We start from the raw sequence: 27646 nt of genomic DNA, 5'->3' as shown, positions 1-27646 counted from the left end.
CATTTCCCAGATGGAGTAACTGAGAGCAGAGTCAGAAGATCACTTCCTCAGGGACCCAGAACCACAGGAGTCTGTGGTGGGGCCGAAAATGCATTTTTATTTCCTGCCTCACAATCCGTTGCAACCCAGGAATGACCCCTCTGAGCAATGTTAGAAACATGAACATATGAAATGGAGAATTTAGACTACAATCCCTTGGACTGTGTCCAGGACACTGAAATGAGTGTCCCGCTCCTGTGAAACCCAGTCTAAGAATAATTTACTGTTCTGAATGTAATTTAAGGTAAAGCAGATCTTCCATGGAGACTCCAGGTGAATCCCAGCCCCCTCTCCCCCCCACCAGCCCCATGAACAACGACTTTCAATTCATATCAACCAAAGTTGAATCCCGACAATGTGCAGCGCACTGCTTTGCTGGATGTTTTATAAAGGAACCAAGATGAGAAGGAACAGCATGCAGCTAGCCAAGGAGATGAAACTTCGGCCCCAGCCTGTGTAAGAATCAGCCCTGCATAGGTGGGTCTCGTACTCCAGCTGACCTCTCGGGATGCCTAAGACCTGTAGTGCTGCCTTCATCCACTGCAGGGGCCCTGCTATCCTCATTCTAGAGCTGTTCCCTCACCCCTCCAGTTTCAAATGGTTCCTCATTTCAGGCTGCTCCTCTTGCCCTTGACCTTAGTTTTGGTGTTTGAGCTGGGGTTTCCCTGCTTTTTGTTCCAGGGTCTTGGGTTTGGGCTCATCCCCTAACACACACACACACACACACACACACACACACACACACACACACACACTTCCTCCCTTTCCCCCTCCCTCTTCCTCTCTCTCTCCTCTAGGAATCTGTGCCTTCATTTTCCTCCCTTATGATCACGCCCCAGCTCCGAGCCCCTTGTCTGGCTGCTCAGGTCATGTATGGGACAGGAGAGGGATCCCTAAGCTCTAGAGTCAGAGGCCTGATATGAGGGCATCTCCCTCTTTACTCAAGAGGCATTGGGAGTTCCCATTGTGGTTTGGTGGGTTACAAACCCAACTAGTATCCATGAGAATGTGGGTTTGATCCCTGGCCTTGCTCAGTGGGTTAAGGATCTGGCATTGCTGTGGCTGTGATGTAGCCTGGCAGCTACAGTTCCTATTTGATGCCTAGCCTGAGAACTTCCATATCCCACAGAAGCAGCCCTCAAAAAAAGCAAAAATAAGTAAATAAATAAATAAATTTAAAAGCAAAAAATAAATAAAATAAATTAGTAGGAGAACTGGCTCACAGCTTCATGCCAACCTCTTGCTTATCTCTCTGACTCAAAGTCCCACTAGTCCTTGTGCATCTCTGAGCTCCCCTGTGCTCCCTCCCCTGGGAGTGGCTGTGTGCCCGGCATGCTCAGGGCTGTGTCTGCACAGGTTCTTTGCCTTCCAGGACCTGGGAGAGCCCAGCTCCCTCTCACCAGCTCCAGATGATTAACTTACTTGGGGTTGTGTTTCCTTTTGGGTAAAGCAGCAATGCCTTCTGCTTCTGCATGTACTGAGAATCAAGCAATATGGTAAAAATGTCCCCCCATGTTCTTTAATGCTCACAGCAACCCTGTGTGGTAGGCACATGTCCTGCTTTATAGATGAGAAAATTGAGTGGGCAGGGAGGTTATGTAAAAACTCCAGTCACACAGCTACTGAGGGACAGAATGACAGTTGAAAGATGAGAGTGGGAATCTAGGTAGGTCTCATCTAGGATTTGCCTATCATTCCAAAATGAGAATGATATCCTCAATATCTATAACTACAAAGTTTGGAAAGTTAGGAAGACAATAAAAAAGCAAATGAAGGGAAGAAGAGGAGAGAGTGGCAGAGAGAGAGATCCATTTGTGGTTGGTTTTCATTTGTACATGAAATTATTTGTCATCAATTCAGGATACATGTATGGCTATACTGCTATTAATTTTCCAAACACTCATGCATGTTAGGAGATAGACCGTTTTATGAAGGCTTAAAAATCAGAGATTCCAATTATATCCTTCTCTCAGAAAATTATAACCTGATCAGCTAACTCTTATATAACAGATTCCTCAGCATCTGCCTTTACAGAGCCCTGAAATCTTCTCTGGTTGAAAAAAAGCTAAAAGTTTCTAAGTTAGAGACTTATAAAAAAAGTCTCTAACAACACTCTGTATTATATAAACATAAGTCTTGGGGTAGCATCCTATTATATACATATAATTACGAAGGAATGATTTTATGAACAAGTTGTACATTCAAGAAAACTGAAGTTTTGAGAAGTTACCTTCTCCCCTAATTTTCAACGCATAAGGAAAGATAGCGCCAGGATCAGAACCAACATTTTCAAGTTACTCCCTTTGGGTTTCTTTACATTTAAATCATGTTGGGGTGTCCGAGGGAGCCCAATATATAACACTTCTCTTTCCTGCCCATGTTCTGTACAAATTGACAAGTAAAACAAAAACCTGGCAAAGGGACAGAGACATACCCTTCATTTCTAATAGAGGCCAGGTTGGAGGATGTGGCTGTCTGTTAGCCAAGTAGATCTGCCAGCACTGGACCCCAGTGAGGAAAAAGATCCCTCCCCTAGAAGAACAGAATAGTATCCTTCCTCTGTGTGAGCAGCTCACTCCCTAGAGGAAGAAGGATGGAGCTGAGCTGAGCACGCCCAGATGTTTCCATCCGTTCAGATACTCCATCCCCCCTCCCCTAGGGAAATATGAGAAACAGAGGGGACGGGCCAGGAGTTACACTAAATGAGCTCCCTTTAACAAACAGAAACATCATGAGTTGGGTAAAAATGTTCCTACAATATGCCAGATTTTTAAAATATTAATCTAAATTAGGCTTCATTAGAAAAGTCCCTATCTTGGAGTTCCTGTTGTGGCTCAGAGGAAATGAATCTGACTAGTATCCTTGAGGATGCAGGTTCGATCTCTGGCCTCGTTCAGTGGGTTAAGAAACCATCCGGCATTGCTGTGGACTGTGGTGTAGGTCATAGATTTGGCTGGGATCCCACTTTGCTGTGGCTATGGCATAGGCCAGTGTCTATAGCTCCTATTTGACCCCAGCCTGGGGAGCCTCCATATGCTGCGGGTATGGCCCTAAAAGGACAAAAAAAAAGAGAGCGCGAGAAAGTCCCTATCTCATTTGGTCCACTGACCTAAAGCCAGGTAGAAATGTCTTCTGTCTCTGTTAGCAGAGACAATTTTTGAAGCTTCTAAGCGAACTCTGGGGATCTGTGGTGTCAGGTGGATTGAAATGGACCGTGAACCATGTTGAAATCACACCGCCGTAGTCAACCATCAGTTCTGCCTCTGCGTGAAGCTGACCTGGTGAACCCAAACACAAGGAAAACCCTCTGTGTTTCATCAATTTGTTAGCTAATAAGAGGCTGTTTTAATTCTAATAAAGTTTTCATTTCCCCTCCCATCCCATCCCCACCTTCAGATGTAACAATGTTCCTTTAGGCCAAACTGGTTCATCTTCTAGAAAAAGCATCTGTTAGAATCCAGACCTTAAATAGGTTGCTACTTAGCATATTCACCATACATTACCAATTCCAGCTACTTGTTTTGCTCCTTGCATCAGCCAATGCATGATGCACATGAATGTTTAAAGAATAAGAATTGATAGATAGGGTTCCCATCGTGGCTCAGTGGTTAGCGAACCCGACTAGCATCCATGAGGACATGGGTTCAATCCCTGGCCTCGCTCAGTGGGTTAAGGATCCGTCGTTGCCCCGAGCTGTGGTGTAGGTTGAAGGCATGGCTCGGATCCAGCGTTGCTGTAGGTGTGGTGTAAGCAGGCAGCTGCAGCTCCGATTGGACCCCTAGCCTGGGAACTTCCGTATGCCACAGGTGTGGCCCTAAAAAAAAGACAAAAAGGCCCCCCCAAAAAAACCCCAAAAGAATTGACAGATGGATTCCCCAAACCATGGCAGCAAAGATTACCAATTGCCAAAGCCTTTTATAAAGTAGGTGGAGAGCAGGAATGGTTCTCATCATATCCTGTCTCCACCATCTTGATTCATCTACAGTGAAAAAGGAGGAGGGCATGGTGTGGAAATGTGTGTGTGTATGTGTGTGTGTTTCGAATTGCATTTTTTGGCTACATCTCCAGTGAGATGATTAAAGAACTTTAGCTCTTTGCAACCAGCTCAGCCAAAAGCTAGACTAGGCTTTGCTTTCCAAATATGGTTCTCATTTGCTTTCAACCTCATTCATTTCTTATTATTTGTCTCGCAGAGAAAAAGGCAGCAAGAAAAATCAACCTTGGGCTTTGTTAATTAAGGTTTGCATTCTTCCTGGTGTATTTCAGGAAGACAGTTGGTTCCTTTTGCCCCCCTTTCTGGAGAACCTTATAATGTGGTTCTGTTCATTCACTGGGGCTCCGCACAGCTTTGGGGCCTGTCTCGGTGGGTCCTTAAATTCATTTTCGTGTGGAATTGTGGACATTGTATCAGTTTATAAAGCTAATATTTCTCTCTGTAGAGCTCCAGCAAGCAACCACTAGAAAAATCTCATAAATCTTCACTGAGAAGACGGAAGCGAAGATTTTTATTTAACTTTGTGATTTTCGTAATTAAAAAAAGAAAAAGGATATTAGCTCTCTCACTCTCCCCTCCAGCCCCCTGCCCAAATACCATGCATTCTAATCCATATTCCCTGTTTACTTGGTATGTGGGGTCCCGACCCACTTAAGCTCAGTGTCATTTTTCATGATAAACAAAAATAAAGGCAGGGAACTTTGGGCTTATTTTCCAGAATGTGGAACCAGATAGAGTCAGGAAAAGAAGCCATATGTCTGCCTTCTCAAATCTCTTTTCCTCTTCACATCCTACCTTCTTGTCATTTTACCCAAGCCTCTTTTGTCATTTCCACCAAAATGAACCTTTCAGGCTAGATTCTTTAGGTAAGAATGGATCCTTGGGAGTTCCTCTCATGGCTCAGTTGAAACAAGTCTGACTGGTATCCAGGAGGATGCAGATTTGATCCCTGGCCTCTCTCAGTGGGTTAAGGATCCGGCGTTGCCATGAGCTGTAGTGTAGGTCACAGACACAGCTCGGATCTGGAGCTGCTATGACAGTGGTGTAGGCCAGCAGCTATAGCTCTGATTCGACCTCTAGCCTGGGAGCCTCCATATGCCGCCAGTGTGGGCCTAAAAAGATAAAAGAAAAAAAAAAGAAAGAAAGAAAAAAGAAAAAAGAATGGATCCTTGAAGAAAATTCTCCATCTATCAGCAGACACTGTTCCACTCCAGGCAGTGCTAAGTGTTATAGGGGTTCAGAGATGAACCCACTGCGCATACAAAAGGAGGCCACACACAGGACAGAAGAGGACGTATACAGAACAGAAAAAGAAGTAGAAAGGGCGGACACAGAGCAGAGAAGAAACATGCCTCCTTGTGAGGTTGGTCTCACTCTCCTTGGTTTAGGTGACTGTTCCTTTGCCCATCATCCCAATCCCAGACAACTTCTCCTCTAGCACGATTGCCCGACGAAGCACTGGCAGAGTGAACAGCCTCCAAGGCTTCCTAAGGGCGTTGGGTGTGGGCCACAGCCAGTTCCTCTTGTCTTGACTGATGTTGGGATAGGCCTGATGAAAAGTGGCCTGAGAAACTGGAAACATGGTATTTCCATCTGCTGAGGCAAAGACATTTGCAGGGTTGAGTGCTGGGACACCAAAACATGGAAACGTCAGGAACATGAGGACAGACCAGAAAAGGGGAAAAGTGGAAAAAAGTAGTCAGTTGGGTAAGAGGAAACCTATGAGAGAATTTTGTTCTAAAGTCCGACAAAGAAAGAGCTTAAAGAAAATAGTCACCTCCTAGTCAAAGCCTCTGACAGCTCAAAAGAGGAGATCTGAGAATTCAACCTTGAATTTGAACTGCAAGAGAAGAAACAAAACGTGATTGGAACAGAAGAAGAAGCAGAGACAGTGATTATAGACATCTCTTTGGAAAAGAAATCCTTGAAAATAAAGGTGAAGAAGATGTTCAGTGTTTGAAAGGTTAAGTTCTCAATTACCTGATCATTTTGATGCTACAGAATCATTGCCTCTCTCTGGTCCTCTGGGTTTTCAGTTTTCTAGAACAACCATGGTTAATGTTGATTGGGCTCCAGCTCAGTGCCAGGCACCCTTGTAATCTTGTACACATGTCTTTCATTTATTGAATCTTGCTGACCCTTTAAGGTAACTTCTGTCATTAAATCCATTCCACCAGTGAAGAAGGAGAAGCACAGAGAGGTTCTCTAATTTAACCAAAAAGTACTGCTGGTAAGAGGTGGAGATGGAATTCACATACAGCAGGACCTGCTCTGGAGCCAAAGTTCCCACCCATGTGTGACTGTCTTCTGAGATTTGGCCCTTGGGTAGCATCATCTTTGGAAACTGGGGCTCCAGTGTCTGCCTTGCTGGACACCATTCAATTCCAGTCGCTGCAGCAATGGAGGCAGAGGCAGCAGGAAGGTGGTCAAAGCCCTACTTTGCTCTGCTCTCAGCACTCATGAATTCTCACGCAGTGGTCTCTTGCTGTCTGCCCTCTCCTCTTAAACTTCCCAGACACAGCCACTGCTGCCCGTGATTTGTTAAAAGCTGGAGTGATGGTAGTTGGTCAGGTAAGAGGGTCCAGATAAGGCCTGAGAGGAAGCCAGGCTGCTGGGGAAGGAAATGACAGTGCCCCTCCATCCTCGTGTTTTCTGGCAACAGAGCGCATCGTTGGAAAGAGGGCTAGGTTCCAAAGCCAGCATTCTTCCCACTCTTCCTGCTTTACCCTGCACCAGGCTAAAACGGAGCCAGGAAGAGAAGACCTAGGTCTGGGGTCAGGGAAGGTCTTCAGGTGTGTGGAGTGGGTTCTGCCTAGCATGGCCTGGCTGGAAAAGTCCCTCTAGAAAATTTGTCTTCCTCCACCCTGCCCCAACTGCCCCACCACTGACCACCTGCCCGTATAAGAACTTAAAGACCCATGTACCATTCCATTGCTTAGCTAGTCACAAAAACAGGCTAAGCTGTCTCACTTTGGAAAAGGGGATGATGAATCTGCAAGTTCTTTGTGTGGTTGAATTCCAGCCAACACTCCTCTCTGTCTGCTCCCATCTACTGTTTCCAATCCTTTCTTTAAACCCTTCTCAGAGTTTTTTGTGTTCTTCTCTGCCTCCCCTGATGGATTTTACATTCACTGGGAACTAATATTCTGCCACATTTCTCTCTCCATTTTCTGCACCCACAATGAGTACCTCACTGTATCAGTCAACATTCTGAGCCAAAATAACAGAAAAACTACTCAAGTTGCTCCTTGGTGGCTCAGCGGGTTAAGGCTAAGTGTGATCACTGATGAGGCCTGGGTTGCTGCTGTGGCATGAGTTCAACCCCTGGCCCTGGAACTTCTGCATGCTTGAATGGATTTAAACAAACAAACAAAGTCTCGAATGGATTTAAATTCATGACCAGTTTCTTGTCTTCCATAACAGGAAGTCCCCAGTTAGAGTGTCCCCAGGAGTGATGAGCACCACAGCTCAAGGACATCATCAAGGGCCTGAGGGCTCTCTGTCTTTTTCCTTTGGCAGCCTCAGCATATTGGTCCATGACCTGGGCTAGCCTTCCTCATGGTCGCAAGCATGCTATTATTACTCATGGGCATGGCAGCCTGCACCGGCAGCTCTCTAAAAGAATGAGGAAATCTTTATCAAATGTTCCCTCAGCAAACATTCCCTCACACTCATTGATTGGAACAGGCTGATATGCCCACCTCCAAACTAAGCACTGGCTTAGAGAATGGATTAGACTAATTCACTTTTACTCCTGAGTTGGGCATGGGATCCACTTTGCTGAGCACATTGCTACCTGGAAAAGGGTGAACACCTGAAAAAAAAAATCAGAGCTCTCCTAGCAATAAAGAAGTGGGGGGTCAGGACCATGGGAAGATGAATGTGGTGTGTCCAGCCTATAGTGTCTGATGCAGTAACACATAAGGGTGATGTTTGTTGAATTTCATCTCACCCCAGCCTGAATGATTTCGCCAGTTCTGGGAACCAGAACTGTGATGGAATAAGTCCCAGGTCAGGTAGGCATTGATGAGGAGAGGGAAGAAGACATGCAGGAAAGGTCAGGAGCATGAGGCATTGCCCTGGCTGCCCACCTGCAGTGTGACAGCCATGAGAGATGAACAGGAAGCCAACACTGAAGACCTGCTACCTGCCAGGCACTCTCTTCGGTTATCTACACACATTATCCTACTTAATCCTCATAAAAGCTCCTCTAAAATACAAAGTATAATTCCACTGTTATAACAAGATCAAGGCTAACTTGCCATGGCTTGGGTAACTTGCCATGGGCTACCTGGCTAGTGAGAGCGTTGTATTGGCTACTGATCATGGCTATAACCCTCCCATGAGACCTGAGTCTCTAAAGGGTTTATAGGAACAGAGCCTCAGTTGAACAAATACTTTGTTTTGATTGGAGGCTCTAGGTCCCACATCTCTGTGAAGTTTCCTGGTGGGGTAGAGTATTGTGAGTACCAAAGACTCAGCTGCGCTTCTGGCATAAGGCTTAGGAGAAAGGCAGGCTAGGAGAGGCCCTTTCTCCTGGGCCAGTGCTTCTTAGATGCGTCTAGTATGAAGGATGTCCAATAGCAGAGGTTAGGGTTGTAATCACAAGAGGTCTGGGAAATTACCTGACCTGTGCCCATACACAGCATGTTTCTGCACGTCAGCGAGGCTGGGTCTAGGAAGGTCTCTTCCCCGTCGCTGCTAACTGGGCCATGACGCTGTGGGACAAAGAGTGAGAGAAGGTTCCACAACCAGACCCAGCTTCAGAAAAGGAGAAAACACAGAGCAGAAGTAACACTAGAAAGAAGAGAAGAGTTTCATAAACATGCTAAGAGAGTAAGCCATGTGACATGGTTTAAGAAGTCACTTTGAAAAGTCAGGCCTACTGGAACAAGGTATGGTGGAGCATGAGTTTCTGGAAGTGGTTTAGTCTTCATCAGAGATTGGGAGAAAGGAGGTGTAGATAGAGGAAAGAGGCCCATCTGCCCAGTGGAGACCAGAGGTGCCTGTACAGGCTGGAGTCAGTTGCATGTGGGGCTCAGCCTCCAATGACCAGAATTTTGGTAGTTCTGGAAGGCTTTCCTATGTATTTCCTTCCCTCTCCTCATCAAAGCCTATCTGACCTGGGTCCTGGCTCTGGTCAGGAGGACCCACGGTCAGCATGTGGCCACCTGACACCCAGCCCCATTACCTAGCAGGTTCCAGTAGAGATGGGTGGATTCTAGAGAAACCAACAATTGCCTACCCACTGGTTTGAGCTGCAGTAAGAATGGGGTTCTCGTGACTGACAACATCCCTGAGCCCTCCTGAAGTTACAGTTGGACAATAAAGAAGTCTAAGGAAGGAGCCATTCCAGCCTTGAGCACAAAAGCTGGAAAATGCACCATTTCTCTTCCCCGCCAGATTTAGAGACCATTAGGAGTGAGGAAGAGAGATCATACCACCTCGCCTAACTGTGTCCCCCTGGGGGTACAGGAAGAGCAGCAGCAGACGAAGCTGAGGATTCTGCCCCCGTCAGGTGCCTCTTACCTCCATGCCTCCATGTTTAGATCAGCTCCCAGGCCGTCCAGGATCCTCCCTGGATTGCTGCATGAGGGGGATGGATACGCCTGTGTCAGGAGCTAGGATCTCAGCCGTAGTGAAAGGGACCGTCCCCATATCAGCCAACTTCTGTGGATGGGTGGGTTGACAGCCCAGATGGTGCAAGTAAGCAGATGCTGCGTTCTCCTAGGTTTCTGTGGAAGGGAATTTATTTCCACTATATGGAACATGCTAGAAATCTTTCTTAAAACGAAATGTACTTTTTCACCAGAATTCTGGGTGTAAGCTCAGGCAGAGAGAGAGGAAGACTGGGGAGTGGCAGACAGGCCTGGCAAGGCCTCTCCCCAAGAGAAATGATGCAGAGAGTGGAAACTGGTTGGCACATTCCAGGGTGTGGTTGGGGGGGCGGTCAAGTGGGAAGAATGTTGGAGTCTAAAAAGTCCAAGGATCAAGACTTGTGGGGTGGGGAGGTGGTGAGTGGGTGCTATTGATCTAATGTAAAATTTTTGACAAAACTACCCACTTCTGAAAAGCCCAAGTATGGTTGGATTTTTAATGGAAATATGGATCTGATATGGGGTTCCTGAGGTGGAGTCAAGAGAGTCAAGAAAAGAAAATAACAAGAACATAACAGCAAGAAGAAGGAAACGCTATGGAGAGGTCAAGCTTACTCAGTCCTGGAACTGAGGCATGAGTTACATTTTACTTAAATCTCCAAAGGGCACGGAGATATATGAGTTATCTCCATATAATAATCCCAATCTGGTGGGATTGTTGTGATGATCAAAGCAGCTGTCATTCATTCGTTCGTTCATTCTTTCAGCAATGATAATTAACATTTACCGTGTATCGGGCTCTGTTTAAAGCACTTGACACGCCTTCCCCCAGCATCCTGATGCAATAGCTGTTGTCATTTCCCCAAGGTTGACGGACACCTCGGAGAAGGTGAAGGACTCACCAGTGTCACGTATCTAGTGGACTTTGAATCCAGACCCATTCTATTTCTCTTTTAACCACTAGACCTCTGTGTGATTGGCCCTGGGCCAGTCGCTAGAGATGCAGCAATGAAAGCTATAGACGTGGGGTTTGCTCTAAGGCACCCACAGTCCGATGGGAGCAGGGTGTAGGAAGCTTCTGCCAACAGTATCCCTTTACCAGCATTAGGGATTATCTCTTTAAAACAGGATGTGCCATAAACAGTGTGGTCACCAGAAATGATATTCAGATATTTGACCACCGTTAGGGTACAAGCCCTAACCAATCACAACTGAAGCCCCATCTTCAGATGTGTCCAGGCTCACCAGGATGAAAGCAGTAACTTTCCCTGTCACTGTCCTAGGCAGCTAGTCTGACAATGAGATGCTTCCTCCTTGGGCCCAAAGGGTCTTTCCTGGAGAGAAACAGTCTTTTCTAGATACAGTCCGTGTCTGGTGGTGGCATGGGTTGGGGGCGGGAGGGAGTTGTTAGGTTGAGTAGAAGCAGAGAGATTTTAAGGGGATAGGAAGACTGGAGAAATATTAGGAACCAGGAAGCAAAATCAGCTTGCCAAAGGGAAATTCACAAAACACAGTTGGCCAAAAATAAATCAACCAAAATTCAGCTTTACAAAGTCACTGATTTGTTAAATGATCCATTTGCCAAACTAGAAGTTACCAAATTCTTGTTTCTGACAGCTGCTCATAGAGTTTATAGCAAGTCGTGCTGCTTGTGATAGTTTCAGCCGACTTCATGGCATTTTCCTCGGTTTGACTTCCCAGAAACTTTGCCGCAGCCAAAACCACTTGGTGTCCTGGAAGCATTCTGTGTGTGAGAGCTTTGTTTGTGTACACCCTCGATGGATGAGTGGTCCCCGGCTCTCCAGGATGTTTGCAGAGCTTTGGAGGGAAGGATGCCTATAAAGCCGTAAGGAGTGGCCATGTAGCCGGCTAGCAGCACCACATCACCCAGGATCATGCATACAGGGACAGCAGCGGCAGCCCTCACAGGCAAATTGGGGCTGAATAGAGAAGAACCCTAAATTTCAAGTTAGTGAGTCGGAAATTCCCAGGAGGCCCTGAGCTCTGGAGTGACAAGAGTGTGGGTGATACCTACAACAGTGCCATGTACACAGAGGCACCCAAGATATACCTGTCACCTGTTGAGTGGCAAGCCCACCTTATAATCCTCTGTGTTCTTTTGCTTCAACTTCAGCAAAAGACAAGGCTGTAAGCAAATTCCTCTTTAAAGCAAAAGCCAAGTGCAGGTTCGTTATCAGCCCCAGCAGCAGCTACCCGATTAGGGTGTAGGACTATTGAAGGTTGTTGTGTTATTATTATTTAAGTACCATCATGATTATTATTATTTGGAGCATGGAAGGTGTGGGACCCAAGAGTCAGATGGATGGCTTGAAAGTATCCTCTGCTATGCACACTTGAAATCTGGGAACTCTTTGCTCTCTAATAGCTAAGGTATTCAAGGGGCTATTGAAAAAACGGTGTGAGAATTCCCATGGTGGTGCAGTGGTAACGAATCTGACTGGTATCCATGAGGACGAGGGTTCGATCCCTGGCCTTGCTCAGTGGGTTGGGGATCTGGTGTTGCCGTGAGCTGTGGTGTACGTTGCAGATGCGGCTCAGATCTGGCATTGCTGTGCCTGTGGCATAGGCTGGCAGCTGCAGCTCCAATTCAACCCCTAGCCAGGAAACTTCCATGTGTCGCAGGTGCAGCAAAAAAAAAAAAAAAAAAAAAAAAAAACAAAACAACAACAAAAAACAAAACAAACAAAAAAAAAACAACCAACCAAACAAACAAACAAAACAGTGTCTTTACAATATTCTCCCTCCATTATCTGTCTCTTGGGTTATTATAATAAGAATCTGAGGGTGTTCAGAATATGTTTAATTCCATTGAATTTGAACCCTAGACCAAAAGTGCTGAGATCTTGCTGTGAAAGTGACGTCTGCCTCTCTCTTCCTAGTTGACCCAGTAAGTCTCTTATCCTTTCAGAATGTCGGTTTCCTTGGCTGTAAAACCCATAACACTAACCACAAAATGTTCTGGAGGTCAAGTTACACAACGCATGTGACCTTTGAATGAGCTCTTGTCTGACCACACTGAAGGCTTCTCTCCCAGAGCATCTTCTGGAAGAGGTATGACCCCACTTTCTTGCTTATTCTCTTAATGACAATTATTAAAATAAGTGTAATTGAAAAGAAATTGCATGGAGTTCCCTTGCGGCACACCTGGTTGAGGATCTGGCATTGTGACTGTAGCTACTCGGGTTGCTGCTGTGGCTCAGGTTCAGTCTCTGGCCTGGGAACTTCCACACGCCACATGGCAAAAAAAGAAGAAATTGCGTTAGGGAAGTGGTAAACCAGCAGGTTTCAATGGTCTTTGAAAACTCTTCTTGATACCCAGATCGGCCTCCTGCATGCCTTCCTCCTCAGTCATGGGCCGAAGGAGTGGACACTCATACTACAGCTTCCACGGATGTCTGTCCCAGCAATCCTGGCTCTCAGCCCCCCTCCTCTGCACCCTCTTCCCACCAGGTCAAGGGCCTCCCTTCTCTCCTTCTCCTGGGCTGTCTGCCACCAGCTCCTTTGCTGTGTGCGCGCACCTCCCCTTTATGCTGAAATCCATGTCCTAATGGAGACAAGGACCTTGATAACCTCAACAGTCTTCTACTTAGACCTTGACGGCTCCCTTTTCATCTCTGTGTCTTAGAACAGAAACACATTCAGTTATGGCCCCAGTCACAATCAGTTGGCTCATCTTATTAGCTTATGGCAAATACCGCTCCCTCCATTGTCCACGCAGCCTCTAGTTCCATATCCAGCTTCAGCTGCCTCTCTGAGATTCAGTTATTCCTCTACATATTTTTAAAGTATTTTAAAAATACTCAGCACAGACAGAGTCTTTTCCTGGGCTCTGGACCAGGGCAGAATGGAGAGCACTGTTTTCCATGGGTTGGAAAATTTCCAGTGGGTGTGCAAATCACACGTGTTATGCATAGTGTGAGTTATCTATGTATTAAACACCTATACACAGCTAGTGCGGGGTTTAATGCTTTGGAGGACTTTGATTAATGCCTTGGTCTCATATTCTGTATCTACCTGTTGAGTGTGGTAGCTGCTTGTCACATATGGCTATTTAAATTTTAACTGTAATTAGTTAATATCAAGTAAAATGTAAAATTCAGTCCCTTGGTTGCACCTGGAAGCGCTCAGTAGCCACATGTGGCTGTTGGTGACTACGTTCCATAGGAACATCGCTCAAGTTCTGCTGCAAAGTGCTCCCTCTCTCACCTGCCAGTGTTTTTCTGTGTCTCTCCATGTTATATTCAGATCCTTGGAAATCCAGAGGAGACACTTTTACTTCTAGAGAGTGCTCATTCTTTTTCACTTCTATTCAGCAAACCCCAAGACCAAGGTCGTTCTCAGCAGAGACAGAGTCTTATCCTGGGCTCTGGACCAGGGCAGAATGGAGAGCACTGTTTTCCATGGGTTGGAAAATCACAGCTTCACTGTTTCCCGTCTAGAGCTTTAGCCCCCCTGGCTTCTGTGCGGATGCCCTTGAGACTCTGAGTAAATGGCAGTGATGACATGTTTAATGAAATGTAAATATTTACGGTCAGTCTCCAGCAGATGTGCTCTGTGGGTGGGTAGGTGGGTGAGTGGGTGGGTCAGTGAGGCCAGAGCTGGGATCCCATCCATGGTTACACTCTGGGTCTCACCTGATACGTTGCTGTGTGCCTGAACTTGACCCTGTTCTTGTTCTGAAACCAGAGCCGGTAGGGAACCGAGCGGTCAAGATGCTATCAGCAGCCCTCCAACTCCACAAGGACTGTAGTTGTCTTGGAGGTGGAGCCCTTTGCCTTGTGCTACTTTTGAAAACTCCCAGGAAGCCACAGCACAGGCGTACAGTCTCCTGGGATGCTGCTGGCATCTAGTGGAAAGACAGGGAAGCAGCTGGCATACAAATACAGTGCTCACAAAGGGAGAGAGGGCCCCAGCCAGACCCTATTCCGTGTTGCAGGGTTCGCATTCCACAGCCCCTGCTCCAACAGAGTGGTGCCTGCAAAAAAGAGAAGCCATAGGAATGGAAAGATGTCGCTCCAGTTTACCCATCAGCACCCACAACATTGGTTCTCAACACCATCAGACCCCAAACACTCTTTTTAATATATATATTTAGTGTTTGCCCCCATAGACAATAAAATTAGCTATGCACATTATTATAAAAATCAATATAATGTCCTCACTATAATAGAAAGGTGAAAGCATAGTAGCATATGATTTTTTAAGATGTGTTTCAATATGTATATATTCACACATGAACAGACTAGAACATGTAATTGGGTCCAGCATTTGCACTTACACAAAATGATTGTGTGAATTTAAGAGAAACAACTATCAGAAGCCACTCTATACAAGAAGTGCAGGAAAATAAAAGAGCGGAAATACAGGTAGCGACTAGAATAAACCCTTTTATTCAGATAAGTAATAACAGACCAACCTGACTGTGATATGAGTTAAGAGGAGACGACCTTCATGAAAGAAAAAAGGAGCTGTGTTTTGCAGTGGGGTCAATGGAGGATGAAGAAGGGAAAACTGCTACCACCCAAGTGGAGATCAAGTCTTCAGCAGAAGCAGGAACTCTGGAAGCATCTCAAGAAATGTGGGTCCCCTGAAAATTGTGGAGGGGAGGAATGAGAAATTCCCACTCTCTGTGAGATGGGAGCTAGAGCCAGTTGATTTGCTATTTAAGCCTAAGGAGAGGGGTGGCCTCGTATGACCAGAGGGCAAGAGACCCCTGGGAGGCTGACACTTGGGTTGTACGTCACAGTCCTGGTCCTGTTGCTGTCACCATGTGAGCTTTATCAGCAAGACATGGTGCCTAGTTCAACAAAGCTTGGTTGGCAACTGAGCAAATCTGCCATTTGATTGAGAAAACTGCCATTTTATGGATGTGTAACTCAAATAAGTCGTATGCTTAACATTGAGGCTCTTGTTACCGATGGGTGCTTTATGGACGTGACCTAATTCTTATAACGACGCTCTAAGGGATTCAGTTATTATCTTCACTTTAGAGGGATGAGACCCCAGATTTGGAAAGTTAAATAAGTAACACAGTCAAGCTTTTGGTAGGATGTGGCAGAGCCAAGATTTGAATGCAGATATATCTCATTTGAATCTCATACCCACCCTAGGCGGTAGGTGGGTAGAAGTAGGAATCCTGCTCCTCCTTTGGTTTTGGGGACCCAAAGCCAAGAGAAGTGATATAAGTTGCTAAATGCTGTGCAGCTGGAGTGTGCACCCCTCCCCTGGCTGCAAATCCATATCACCTATAGCATTTACATTATATTTTGGGGTATTTATTTCATATCTTTCTTAGGAATTGCAGAAATCAGCTGCAATCTTAAGCAAATTAAATTAAACTCTACTGGCAGGCTATAAGCATGGTAATTTATCAGCTGTTTCATAATGGAGACCAGAAATTTAAACGTCACCTCGGCATTTACTTGAGATCCACGCTCGGTATGGGAACAATTAGCCAACAGACTGCAAATAAATTCTCTGATTACTCAGAGATGGGAGAGTGACTTGTTACAAAGCCACTCTTGGAGATGGGGGTGATCTGGCTTGAACATCTGTCCTCAAATTGATGGCTGGGTTTGATTGTGCGTGGTGGGCTGAGCTCTATCCCTCCTCCGCCTCACTGCTCCTTGAACACCCTTCCTAAGTTGCCAAGGTCCCAGCGAGTGGAAAACCTTTTTCCTATCAAAGGTACTCATTAGGAAGCATTTCTCGGGGACAGAACACTCTGAAACGTGGAAGAACCAAACGTCATGGTTCTTTGAACTGTTCTCGCCAAGTAGTGACCTGGAACTAATGGAATGAAGCCTAGGTGAGTACCAAGACTCTTGTGCACTGGCGCTGGGAGTGTGAAATGGCACGACCACTCTGGAGAACTTTTTCTTACCGAGTTAAAAATGCACTCACTCTGTTACTCAGCAATTTTATTCCTGGGCATCCATCCAAGAGAAATGAAAACAGGTTCACAAAAAAGAATTGTATAAGAACATTCATAGCAGTTCTATTCATAATTACCCCCCAAACTGGTAGCCACTTGAATGCCTGTCCGTAGGTGAATGGATAAATAAGTTTGTGTTAAATTAATACACGAGAACAATACACTGTAGTGAAAGAAGAACAAACTGTTCATATAAGCAACAACATAAATATATCTCAACAGCATTTTGTTGAGTAAAAGAAGCTATCCATACATAAACAATTGTTTCATTCATGCCAATAATTTAAAGTTCTAGAACAGGCAAAATTAAGCTATGGTGATTGATAGAAATCAGAACGGTGATCTCTGCTGTGGGTGGGAAGGCACTGACTAGAAAGAAACAGAGACATTTTCTGGAATGATGAAAATGTCCAATGTCTTAGTAGGTTAAGGACCCAGCGTTGTCACTGCTGTGGCATGGGTTTGATCCCTGGACTGGAAACTTCCACATGCTGTGAGTGCAATACCCCTAAAAGGTTCAATATCTTGACACTAGCCATGGTTTCACCTGTTTATCCAAACTCATCAAACTGTACACTCAGAACGAGTTTATCTTATGGTGCGTCAGTTCTAATATCTAAGAAAATGAAACCTAAGATTGTTTCAGCTACTGGAAGACCATAACTGTGATCTGTTTCCACTGCTGCTTCTCTTCCAGTTCTTTTCTTCATGGCTTAGATGCAATGATCAAAAGATCATAAGGTCAATCCTCAGGGGAAATAATTGGGAAGGGGTAGAATGCTGGTACAATGGGGTCAACTATAGTCTAATATTTGAAATTATGGTCAACTTATGGTTCTAGGAAGTAGATTCAGCAGCTTGTGGATCATATTTTTTTTTACTGAAATATAGTTGATTTACAATGTAGTGTTAGTTTCAGGTGTATGGTACAGTGATTCAATTATGCATATATATAGCTACTCTTTTTCAGATTCATTCCCCTTATAGGTTATTACAAAATATTGAATACAGTTCCCTTGCTGGTTCTTGTCGGTTATCTCTTTTTTGTACAGTAGTGAGTATATGTTAGTACCAAACTCCTAATTTATCCCTCCTTCAATCTTTCCCCTTTGGTAACCATACATTTGCTTTCTATGTCTGTGGGTCTATTTTGTCTTATAAATTAGTTCATTTGTATCACCTTTTTAGATTCCATATATAAGTGATAGCATATGATATTTGTCTTTGTCTGGCTTACTTCACTTAGTATGATAATCTCTAGGTCCATCCATGTTTCTACAAGTGGCATTAGTTCATTCTTTTTTATGGCTGAGTAATATTCCATAGTATATGTATACCACATCTTTATTTGTTGAAAGATCAGATAATTTTGGAGCACAGCAAATGGTTGCTGCCATCCCCAGCAAAGTATAAGAGCAGCCAGGCAGCCTGTTCGTGGAACCTGAACATCCTGTGTTGGATATGCTTTGTTTAGGGAATGAGCCCTGAACACGATTGGAAGACTTGCAGGGAACCTGCAAACTCAGTGCATGAAGTGGGAAGAAGGGCAGATGCAGGCGGCTGCTTTCAGAGGCACGAGGGTTTCCTCTTACCCACAGCAGGCTAGCCAGTCCACTTGGACCTGGTACAGCCCATTCAGCGGCCACAGTGATGGGCTCTAACAGAAGCCAGTGGTGCTATATGAGTCATAGGAGTGATAAAAATATTCCAGGAAAAAGGAACAGCAAGTACAGGCAGAAGCATCAGAATCTTAAGACTTAATAGGGCTACCACCTCATGAAGCTGGTTGTCCCAACATAACCCAGCATGTTCACATGGAGTTTGGCCCCGGAGCTACTGAGGTCATTGCAGGTTCAGAAATGTAAACATCAGTCAACAGTCCTGCAACCAGTGATATCCTGACCTTTGCATTAAATTGGCTGTACTCTTCCAATGAGACAGATGATGTAAAGGAGAGAGGAGAAAGATGCTGGGGAGAGGTGGGAAGGGGTGGTGCTGACTGCATTCTATGCTGGCTTCTTTGTCCGAGAATGCAGGTTCTAATATCTGGTCCCTAATTCCACAACAGATATTTGTCATGTGCCTACTGTGCACCAGGCTCTTCTAGGCAGTGTGTTTCGAGAATGAATACAACATTTTTCCCGGCCTCAAGGAACTCAAAGTCCTACAAACGCCACCATCATAATGGACCAACTGGAATACAGTGCAACCTGTTACACACACACACATGCATATGCACACGCACACACACATGCACACACTCTACCAGCTCTGCCCAATAGCACTAGGGGAGTCTTCATGGTTGGGAAGACGCATCAACCGAGTCATAGGAGTGATAAAAATATTCCAGGAAAAAGGAACAGCAAGTACAGGCAGAAGCATGAAAACAGGTTTTGGTGCAAGCGGGGGCAAACATCAGCCAGTGAACTGTGAAGATAGGGACAGTCTCTAAGAGTCTTCATGGCTGAACCGCTGACTCTGGGTTCAGCAGGTCTGAAGCCTCAGCTGAATGCCCTGCCCCCATCCATGTAGAAGCAGGACCTGTGGGCTCAATTTCAGACCTAAGACTGGAGTTGGGAGAAGAAAACGGAGTTGAATTTATGTTGACGGGCCAGCTGAAATAGCTGTTTTTCAGGTCTCCCCATTCTTGATCACCCCAGCTAGAAGCCATCTCTTCCTTCCCTGGTCTCATATAAGCTACTCTCTGTACTATGAATTAGTAGCATAATAGTTAGTGTAGACTCTGGGGCCAGATTGCCTGAATTTGAATCCCAGCTCTGCTGCTTGCCAGCTGTGTGATCTTCAACAAGTTACTTTTCCTCTATGTTCCTCAGTTTCCTTATCTATAAAATGGGAATAAAGATGATCCCTACCTCATGAGTCAACACATGCAAAGCCCTTAGAACTCTGTCTGCCATGTAGTCAATGTCCTGTAAATGTTCTTGATTATTATTGAGGATAATACTGACTACCATTTATTGAGCACCTACTGGTATTGAGCACAGCATGAGGCGCTTTACACACCTTATCACAGGGCAGCTCTGAGGCACCCTGGTGTCTGATTAAGGCCATGTCCCAAATGAGGTGTCTTTAGGGAGGACATTACCGCTTTCACAATAGAAGACACTTTCTCTCCTGTGACAACTGTCCCTCCCTTGCCAGCTAACTCCAGGATCAACATAAACCTGCTGAAGAATACAATTTGTCCTCAAGATGGCAAAGGCTGTCATGTCAATGGGCTGTTGACAGTGGATCCCACATCGTCTCCCACGTGGCCAGCCATGCCCATGACCCCAGACATCCAGCAGATTCTAGGATCCTGAGCCCAGGGCCCCAGTTTCTCCGGTTTCTTGGGAAGCTTCTAATCCCAGCCCTTGCCACCTGGCTCACCTCCACACCCAGAAGCTCCGTATACTTCCAGTCAGGTCTGACCTGTGTGACAGCAAACTCAGCAGCTGGAGAGAGAATTTTCCTTTCTACTTTAGGTCCTGTAAAAGGACAAACAATACAGGCCCCTGACAAAAGTCACTGGCCTGGAAGCACTCTCTCCAGTGAGCTCTTCAGGCTGTGTCCCTATCCCTCCCTGTCACTCCCTCTGCATAGTTCCTCCCACCCATGGGGCAGCCACAACGCTGGGCTCAGAGCCCAGAGAGGCTCAGTGGCTGCAGAAAGATACAGACTTCCCCTGAGTGACTTAGCCCCATCCATGACGGGTTGGCTCCAGACGTCAACAATCTGAGGTTAATATTAACCTGCCTGAAGCTCCAAAGATCAGCTATCCGGGTGGGCTTGAGCACAGACCTCAAAGTCCCAAGTTCATCTGATTCTGGAATCAGTTCAAGCAAGACAGGTGACCGGGCAGCACAGCAGGGACCAGGGGGGCCTAGATGCCCTTCATCATGGGCATCAGAGCCTTCCTTTCTGCTCACAGAATTCCATGTACTCTCTAAGAAGCTGGGTCATGACTACTGAGGAATGACCTGTCGTTTCTCTTCACCTGAAATAAGCATGCACATTGTTCAATAGGTACATTATGCCACCTAAAAAAAAAAAAAAAAAAAAATCCACATCTCTTTACAACTTTGTCCTGAAATGAGCTCAAGCCCCCTGGTGCTGCCCTGTCCAACCAGTGTCAAATCCAAGGTTGTGCCTGTCAGAGACACATTCTCTGGAGTTCAAGAGATTTACAAAAGAACCTCAAATAGCTCTGCTTGTGGCCCTCTGTGCCCCCCTGAGGATTAATTCACTTAGGCTACAGCACTGAAGCCTGACATTAAAGTGTGTCACCTTATAAGAGAGAATGTTCTTTAGCTGGGCGATCAGATTCAGAAGGTCCCCAGAACTTCATATTAAATTCAAACTTGAGAAACTATTTTGAACCAAGGCACAGAGAAGCTAAGTAACATGTGGATGTTAGTAAGTGGCTGCAGACATGAAGCTCCAGTGTCTGTATTCCTGACCCTGACACTAATGTCTCCTAGAAGGAAGGGATGCTGTCCAGGGCTGGAAAATTGCAATGAAAGTCTGGATCAGAGGACAGTGAGCAGACAAGGTGATGTGAGAGCTGACTTTAGGCACAGCCTGGAAGCTGATTGTGAAGGGATGAAAACTGCTGTAGAAAAAAAATTTGCAGATCCTGGAGGATGGCTGCTTTGAAAAGCATTTCTGGGGTAATCCTACCATCTAGTGGTGATATAGTAGGTAGCAATTACCCTCCAAGCAAGGACAGAATGAGCTGGGAAGGCTATTTTTTCACTCCAATTAAAGATTCCAAAACACAGAGGAATCCCCCTGCTGTGGTCCTTGAAATAGCTTAGAATTTTCACATGCCAGTGAATGGTGGCTACAGGCTAGCTTCACATCCCAGCTCTGCTCATTACTGATGAAAAGCTTGAGCAAGTTAATTAACTTTCTTTTCTGTTCGGAAAGATGGGAAAGTAATATCTACCCGTATGGTTGCTGTGAAGATCAAATGAAATAATGCCTGCAACGTGTCAGGCCTGTTGTCATCACTTAATGAGTATTCATCGTTCCAGCATGAAAGAGCTGACAGGGCTGGCACAGGAGCACAGAGGGAATGGATGAATTGGACATTAGATAGTGACTGTTGGTGAGCCCCACAGGACTGCTCTTGGGAAATTGTTTTTTTCACATGTACTCTTGTGTAGGCTTCTCCAGCCTTCTCCCTCAGTTCTGAGTCATTTCTCCACTCAAAAATATTAGTGGTTCTCCCTGTCTCCCATCTGAATCCCTGGTCATGCCTGGAGAGCTCTACAGAGCCTACCCCTCCATCCATCGGCTGGGTCCCCAAGGCTCTCTGCCCACCTGTTCCCAGGCTGTTTCTCAGCACCTCCCCAGACAAGCCTATTCTTTACAACAGGAGGCATCCGTAACTCCCTACCTGAAATCACCCGCTCCCTTCCTCTAAGAATCTTCGAAGAATTAGGAAAATGTATGTTTGGCAACTCTTTTATTTTGAGGTTGAGTTTGGTAAAGAGCGTCCGCTAAATGTGAGGTCACTTGGCAAAACTCACAAAGCTCATTTCCCGACTAACCCTGCTCTGGCCCACTTGTTCCCTGGGTTCCAAGCTGTTGTTCCCATTTAAAGATTAACTTGTAGCCTTGAACCACCTTTGTCCTCAGGGGGCTGTGGGTGGGAACCTGCTATTCCCATTGCAACCAACCTTAAGCCAGGGTTGGTGTGGCTGCCTCTGGACAGCGCTTCTCCCAGGAACTGGACGGGGCTGTTCTCAGGTTTGCTGTTGGGTGTCTTCCTTGTACTTGGAACTGGGGCAGGACAGGAGCAGGCAGGAGACTTTGGGAGGTGTCATAGGTGCTCAGTGTGAGTCTACAGGAGGGGGTCTTGGCAGAGAGGGGTCACATGGAGACATGTCGTAGGACACTGATCAGACCTGGCAAAGGAAGGCTTTGCTTCAAAGGTACCACAGGGATAGAAGGTTCTGACTAGAGAAGTTAAGTCTGAGAATATTTACGGGTATTCTTAGGAGGGAAAATAGGGCAAAATCTGTCCACTTGAAAGGGTTCTGGAAAAAAGCTAAAAGGCATAGTTCCTGCCCTTGGGGATGTACTTTGTACCTTTAACCACTGCTTCCTGGCCATGGGCTAAGGAAAACAGTGACACGGCTGCTGCTTCTAAAAAGGTAAGGAAGTGACTGTTTCTCAAACAATGAGGCTGATGTGGTTTCTTTGGGGAATAAGCTTCTTTGGAACGAGATGCCAGTTCCTCCGATGTAGAGCCTCCTGAAGCTGTGATTGGGACACGCTGACGCTATAGACCAGTCTGGGGAGAATTGTCCCCAGTGATCAAGCCAGAGTGGTATGGGTCTAAAGAAAGCCAGATAGATCAATGGATTGTAGGAGAGAGTCTGGGAATAAGATCAAGGGAGAAATTGCTTTCTTTGATATGCTGCCTCTTAATAGGAAGCGGAACTCCCAGAGTCTACTTTTCATTATTAGGCTATTGTGCATTTTACAAGATCCTTTGTTTTTCCTTACAAGTCATATCCTAATTTTATACATAGATGAGAACTGGAGCTTGTCTAGACTAGATGGAATAGAACATCATTTATGGGATACTATTTGAGAAACAATGGGAATATTTCCAAATTCCTGGGTAACTCTCCCTAGAAAAGAATTTCTGTTATACCCTGTATCATATCGACCAACAGAGACTCAGCTATTGAAATATGCCTTCTCTTTTGACTATAAGTTTCTTGAAAGCAGAGGTTGACATCATCTAAGGTTTTGTTTTTGTTTTTGTTTTTTTTAATCTCTAGTGTTTAGCACAATGCCTGGGTATATTAGTAAGGTTAGGTTTGGCTGTGCCATAGTAAAGAATAAACCCTGAATTCATAGTGGCTAAACACACAAATATTTGTTTCTTGCTTACACAAAATCAGTTGATCTCCAGGGCTGCTCCTTTCCAAGTGGTGACTCAGGGATCCAAGCTGCCTTTATCCCACAGCTATGTCTCCTGGTGGACATGGCCTCTGTAACTCTGTAACAGGAGATGAGAGTGATAGAGGGTCACATATTGGCTCTTAAATTATTGGCCCAGAATTAACACATGTCGCTCCCACTCCTAGCCCATTGGCCAGAACTAGTCCTGGGAACCCTTCCTACCTGTAAGCAACTGGAAAACGTCAGGGACTGTCTCTGCCTTCCTGGCTAGTAGCATGCACTCAGGAAGCCTTGTCTGATGAACTAATGAGTAAATCTGACACAGGGTTTAAATTATACCATCTCAGAATTACTCAACTCTGGAAGCCACTTTCAGCCTCTAGAGCCTCAGAGGAGAATGTCATTGACAAGAGAAATAATGCAAGTGATTCTACCAAGTGGTAGGTCTAGTCTATACAAGGCACTACTCTAGAAATTTTACATGGACTGTAGCGTTTAGTCCTCACTAAGGTTCTATGGGATAGGCATTAATAGTCTTCTTTCACAAAGAACTTTTTCTCATGGAACCCTGGTGAGCAGGTAGCAGAGCCAAGTTTGAGCCCATAATTGCCAAGTTACAGAGCTCATTGGAGGTCCCATTGTGGCTCAGTGGTAATAAACCCAAATAGTATCTATGAAAACATGGATTTGATCTCTGGCCTCGCTCAGTGGGTTAAGGATCTGGTGTTGCTGTGATCTGGGGTTGCAAACGTGGCTTGGATCCTGAGTTTCTGTGGCTGTGGCATAGGCTGGCAGCTGAAGCTCCAATTCTGCCCCTAGCCTGGGAACTTCTATATGCTGCAGGTGCAGACCTAGGAAGCAAAAAAAAAAAAAAAAAAAGGCTTATGAAAGTCTGTATTCCTGACTCCATGGACACCCTCAGCTACTAACGTCTCTTGGAATATTGTTCATAGCTGAAACCAGTGGCCGACAGAGATGCCATCTGGAGTAGGTGTCACGGTGAGAGCTGCTAGGAGGAAAGAAAGCAGAGAGACAGGACTCCATCCCTTAGCTGGCTCAGTCCATCCCAACTGCTCCACCTTCTCTCTCTCTCCTGCTGCCTGCCAGTGGCTACACCTCCAAGACCTAAAGTCAGGAGTGAAAAGAGAAGAGTTCATGGCTTGCTCTGAACAGTTGTGTATTTTCTGCTGTCTGTTTTGTACCCACCATGCTTTCTGAGCAAATGAAGATACAGGACAGTGATCTCTATGCAGGATGCCTTTCCCGGTGACCCAATTTTGTGGGAACTTGCCAAACTCATTTTATGCAGCTTTTCTGACCCTGGGTGTTTCCTAGCATCTGTACTGGCCAAGCACGGAGTATCCAGAGCAAGTCAGAGGGATTCCCGGTCAGGCTCTGCCCTTCTCGTCATGTGAATGTGGATAATTCACTTGGATTCTCTGGATTTTTGTTTTTTCATCTATAAAATGGGACTCTTGTACATCTACCCTCTGTATCTCTTTAGGTTATTGTGATCATCACATGCAATAAAATATGAAAGAGTGCTTTGTAGACAGTTAAGATTGGTTTAATCTTGCCAGGTTATTGTTTATGACCAGCTAACTGATAAAAATGCCTTACTTTCTGGTGGAGTTATGATTTTCTTGAGGGAAGGGAACAATGCTGTGTCTGCCCAGCATTTTCAGTGCCAGCTCTCACCCTACAAACTGCCCACACTTGGCTGCATAAACTTAAGAGCCAGACCATGGGAGTCAGAACATATGACTAAATGTGTGATGTGGAGCAAATAATTTTAATCTCTCTGGATTCCAGGCTTCTCATCAGTGAAGTAGGGGTAATGTTATTTGTGTTTGAGGATTACATATGGATGCACATGAAACAACTTACACAGTGCTTGACCCATTATAAAGCACCCCGTAAATTGTTACAATTTTACTGTCATTATTATTGCTAAGGAGCCATTATGCTGTGTCTCCAAGGGTCTTTATGTAATCAAATTATCCCACCGCTCAGTTGAAAAAGAAAATTCCCAACCTTTCTAAACACTGCATGAGCCCTCGGATCAGTGTCCCCCAGTCTGCCCTAAAGAATCGCCAGCACCCCCCAGAAAGCACACAATTCACAGTGTGGCTGTGCTCCAAATCTCTACTTGGAAGTCATTTGTTCAGAACTCAGCAAGTATTTTTGCATAGAAAGAAAGCTATTAAAATAGTGATTAGTGTCCCACGTAATCTGCAGAGTAACAGAAAATTGGCATATTTGCAATGCACATGAGTGTCAAGTACTGTATTGCTAGTTATAGCCTAAAACTGAAAACTAAGAAAATTGTGTAATAAATAGTTTCTTTCATTTTCATAAACGCTGTTCATGAGGAAATGCATGGCTAACTATAGAAAGAAAGAGTTCAGTGGCAAGAGAAGTAAGGAACTGCTTCTGAGAGTATTTTCAAAGGCTTTGGAGGTTCCTTACCAGGTCTAGTGTGACTTCAAAACTTATTTACTTTTTTGTTCTTAATCCAGGGGACTCCACAGCACTGATCGTATCCATCACAAGGGCATTATTTTTGGTTTGGGGAAGGGGAAGGAGACAGACTAGGGAAAGGGAAGAAGGGTGAGAAGGATTTCCTGAAGGAAAAAAAAAAAAAAAGCAACCAGTAGTTTGGAGAAATCAGGGAAGGAGGAAGAGGCATCCATATGTAAGAAGGTGGGTTTACCTGGTTGGCCAGCAGGGAACTCAGGTGTGGTGAGACCCCTCCTGTAAAAGGGACCTGACAGGTGAGCATTCCCCACTGAAGTCATAAGGTGGCGCCACAGGGCCAGGCCAGCTTGTAAAAGGAGGAGCCCCTGAGATCGGTGAGGAAGAGGGAAGGAAGGCTGTGAGCTCCCAGCTATTTGGTGTTAGGAAGGAGCCCAAATAATGGACAAGTTCCCTGTTCCGTACTTTATTGCCACAAAGTAAGTGCTGAATGAGAATGCCAACGTGATCCATCTAAACTGAGGTCTTTGCATTTTTATGGGCAAGGGGCGCACAGAATGTGAGCACCTGATGAACATCAGCCCAACCTTTCATTTCTGGAGGCTTTGAATCTGACAGAGACTACACCAAACTATATAAAAACCTACCGTTTTTCAAATGAGGAACTGAGACCCAGAGAGAGGAGGTAACGTGCCTCTGCTCACAGAGCTAACAAGTGTGCGGAACCTCCCCCGAGGCAGGCTGCCCCTCAGGCCACCGCAAGCACTGGTCCTCCGACTGCATGAGCAAGCTTTTATCCTGTACCTCCAGCTTTGGCCCTTTTAACTGATATTGGCTAACCAAGCAAAAGGAGGTGGAGTGAAGAAATCCAGGGTAGGTAAGTTGTCTCTAGAAAGCTTAGGTCTGTCCTGTGGAGCCAATTCCAAAACAGGGAAAAGTGCATTTCTAGGTAATAGTGCCAGGCTGTGCAGAGGAAATCCCAAGAGTCACGTGCTATGTCAGAAGCAGCACGGAATGTGGAGACAGGAGACACCATGTAAACCTGTCTCTCCGATCTCTCTAACGTCCCTCTCAGCTCCAGAAAGCGCAAGTGCAAGCGCTCTGATTGTCCTCTCATCCTCAGTGGGGGGATTTGTGGCCATTATGGCTCACGGAGGTGGGACAGTGGGGAGGTAATTAGGTCACGATGGCCCCAGGATGAGCATACCCTCAGTATACATGTGCCCTCTTGACTTCAAAAACCCCTTCCACTCAAGATAAGCAAAGCTCCTAGAGTAAAACATGAGTCTTTCCCCATTGTTACTTCAGGGTAGAATCTGAAGAACCCACGTGTATTTCTCTTCATAGTAGAATGTGCCCAGAGGTCAAGAGGGGACGTTTTAATGGCTGGGATGGACAACTGGCTCATGAGAGTGGTTGGTGGGGTAGAGGCTAGAGAGGACGGATTATTGCTACACAAAACAATAAAACAAAAGCATGTGCTGGAAGGAGTCCTGAGCCCTCAGAATTGATCCTGGGCTGATAGAACCCCAGATCTGCACTTGCAGCATTGAGCACTGGTGTCTGTCAGACCCACACCGGGCCTCCTGTCTCCTCGCTCCCCTACAAATGTCATCCTTGGCTCCTCAGGCCATTCCGATAATAGGCACACTCTGGTCTCATCTT

The 27646-nt window shown here is 45.5% G+C and overlaps 1 protein-coding gene and 1 long non-coding RNA gene across 46 annotated transcripts in view; one reads left to right on the top strand and one right to left on the bottom strand.

Annotated features, from left to right (window-relative positions):
* Positions 1 to 27646, top strand: part of HAO2 (hydroxyacid oxidase 2) — a 199242-nt gene that overhangs the window by 152760 nt on the left and 18836 nt on the right. For 16 of the 45 annotated variants that reach the window (XR_014844330.1, XR_014844331.1, XR_014844332.1 and 13 more), the window contains exon 1: positions 22252 to 22339. The exons of 16 other annotated variants lie outside the window; for them this stretch is intronic. The gene's annotated coding sequence lies outside the window, so the exon portion shown is untranslated. Of the gene's footprint in view, positions 1 to 12559; positions 12703 to 22251; positions 22747 to 27646 lie in introns of those variants that run through there. 13 more of the 45 variants (XR_014844323.1, XR_014844327.1, XM_085023426.1 and 10 more) reach the window with 2 other exon arrangements.
* LOC146404162 (uncharacterized) lies at positions 40 to 23597 on the bottom strand. Its single transcript, XR_014844337.1, has 6 exons — positions 23496 to 23597; positions 14286 to 14626; positions 9563 to 9768; positions 8664 to 8751; positions 6014 to 6073; positions 40 to 5629 (listed from the first exon to the last, which is right to left on the bottom strand). It is a non-coding gene; the product is annotated as an uncharacterized LOC146404162 (long non-coding RNA).

This window comes from Sus scrofa, chromosome 4, assembly GCF_054392235.1.
Source record: "Sus scrofa isolate SSC_HxYL_T2T_F1_AM1 chromosome 4, Sscrofa_HxYL_maternal_Yorkshire_Landrace_v2.0, whole genome shotgun sequence".
NCBI lineage: Eukaryota > Metazoa > Chordata > Mammalia > Artiodactyla > Suidae > Sus > Sus scrofa.
This window is presented reverse-complemented; position numbering and strand designations above follow the sequence as displayed.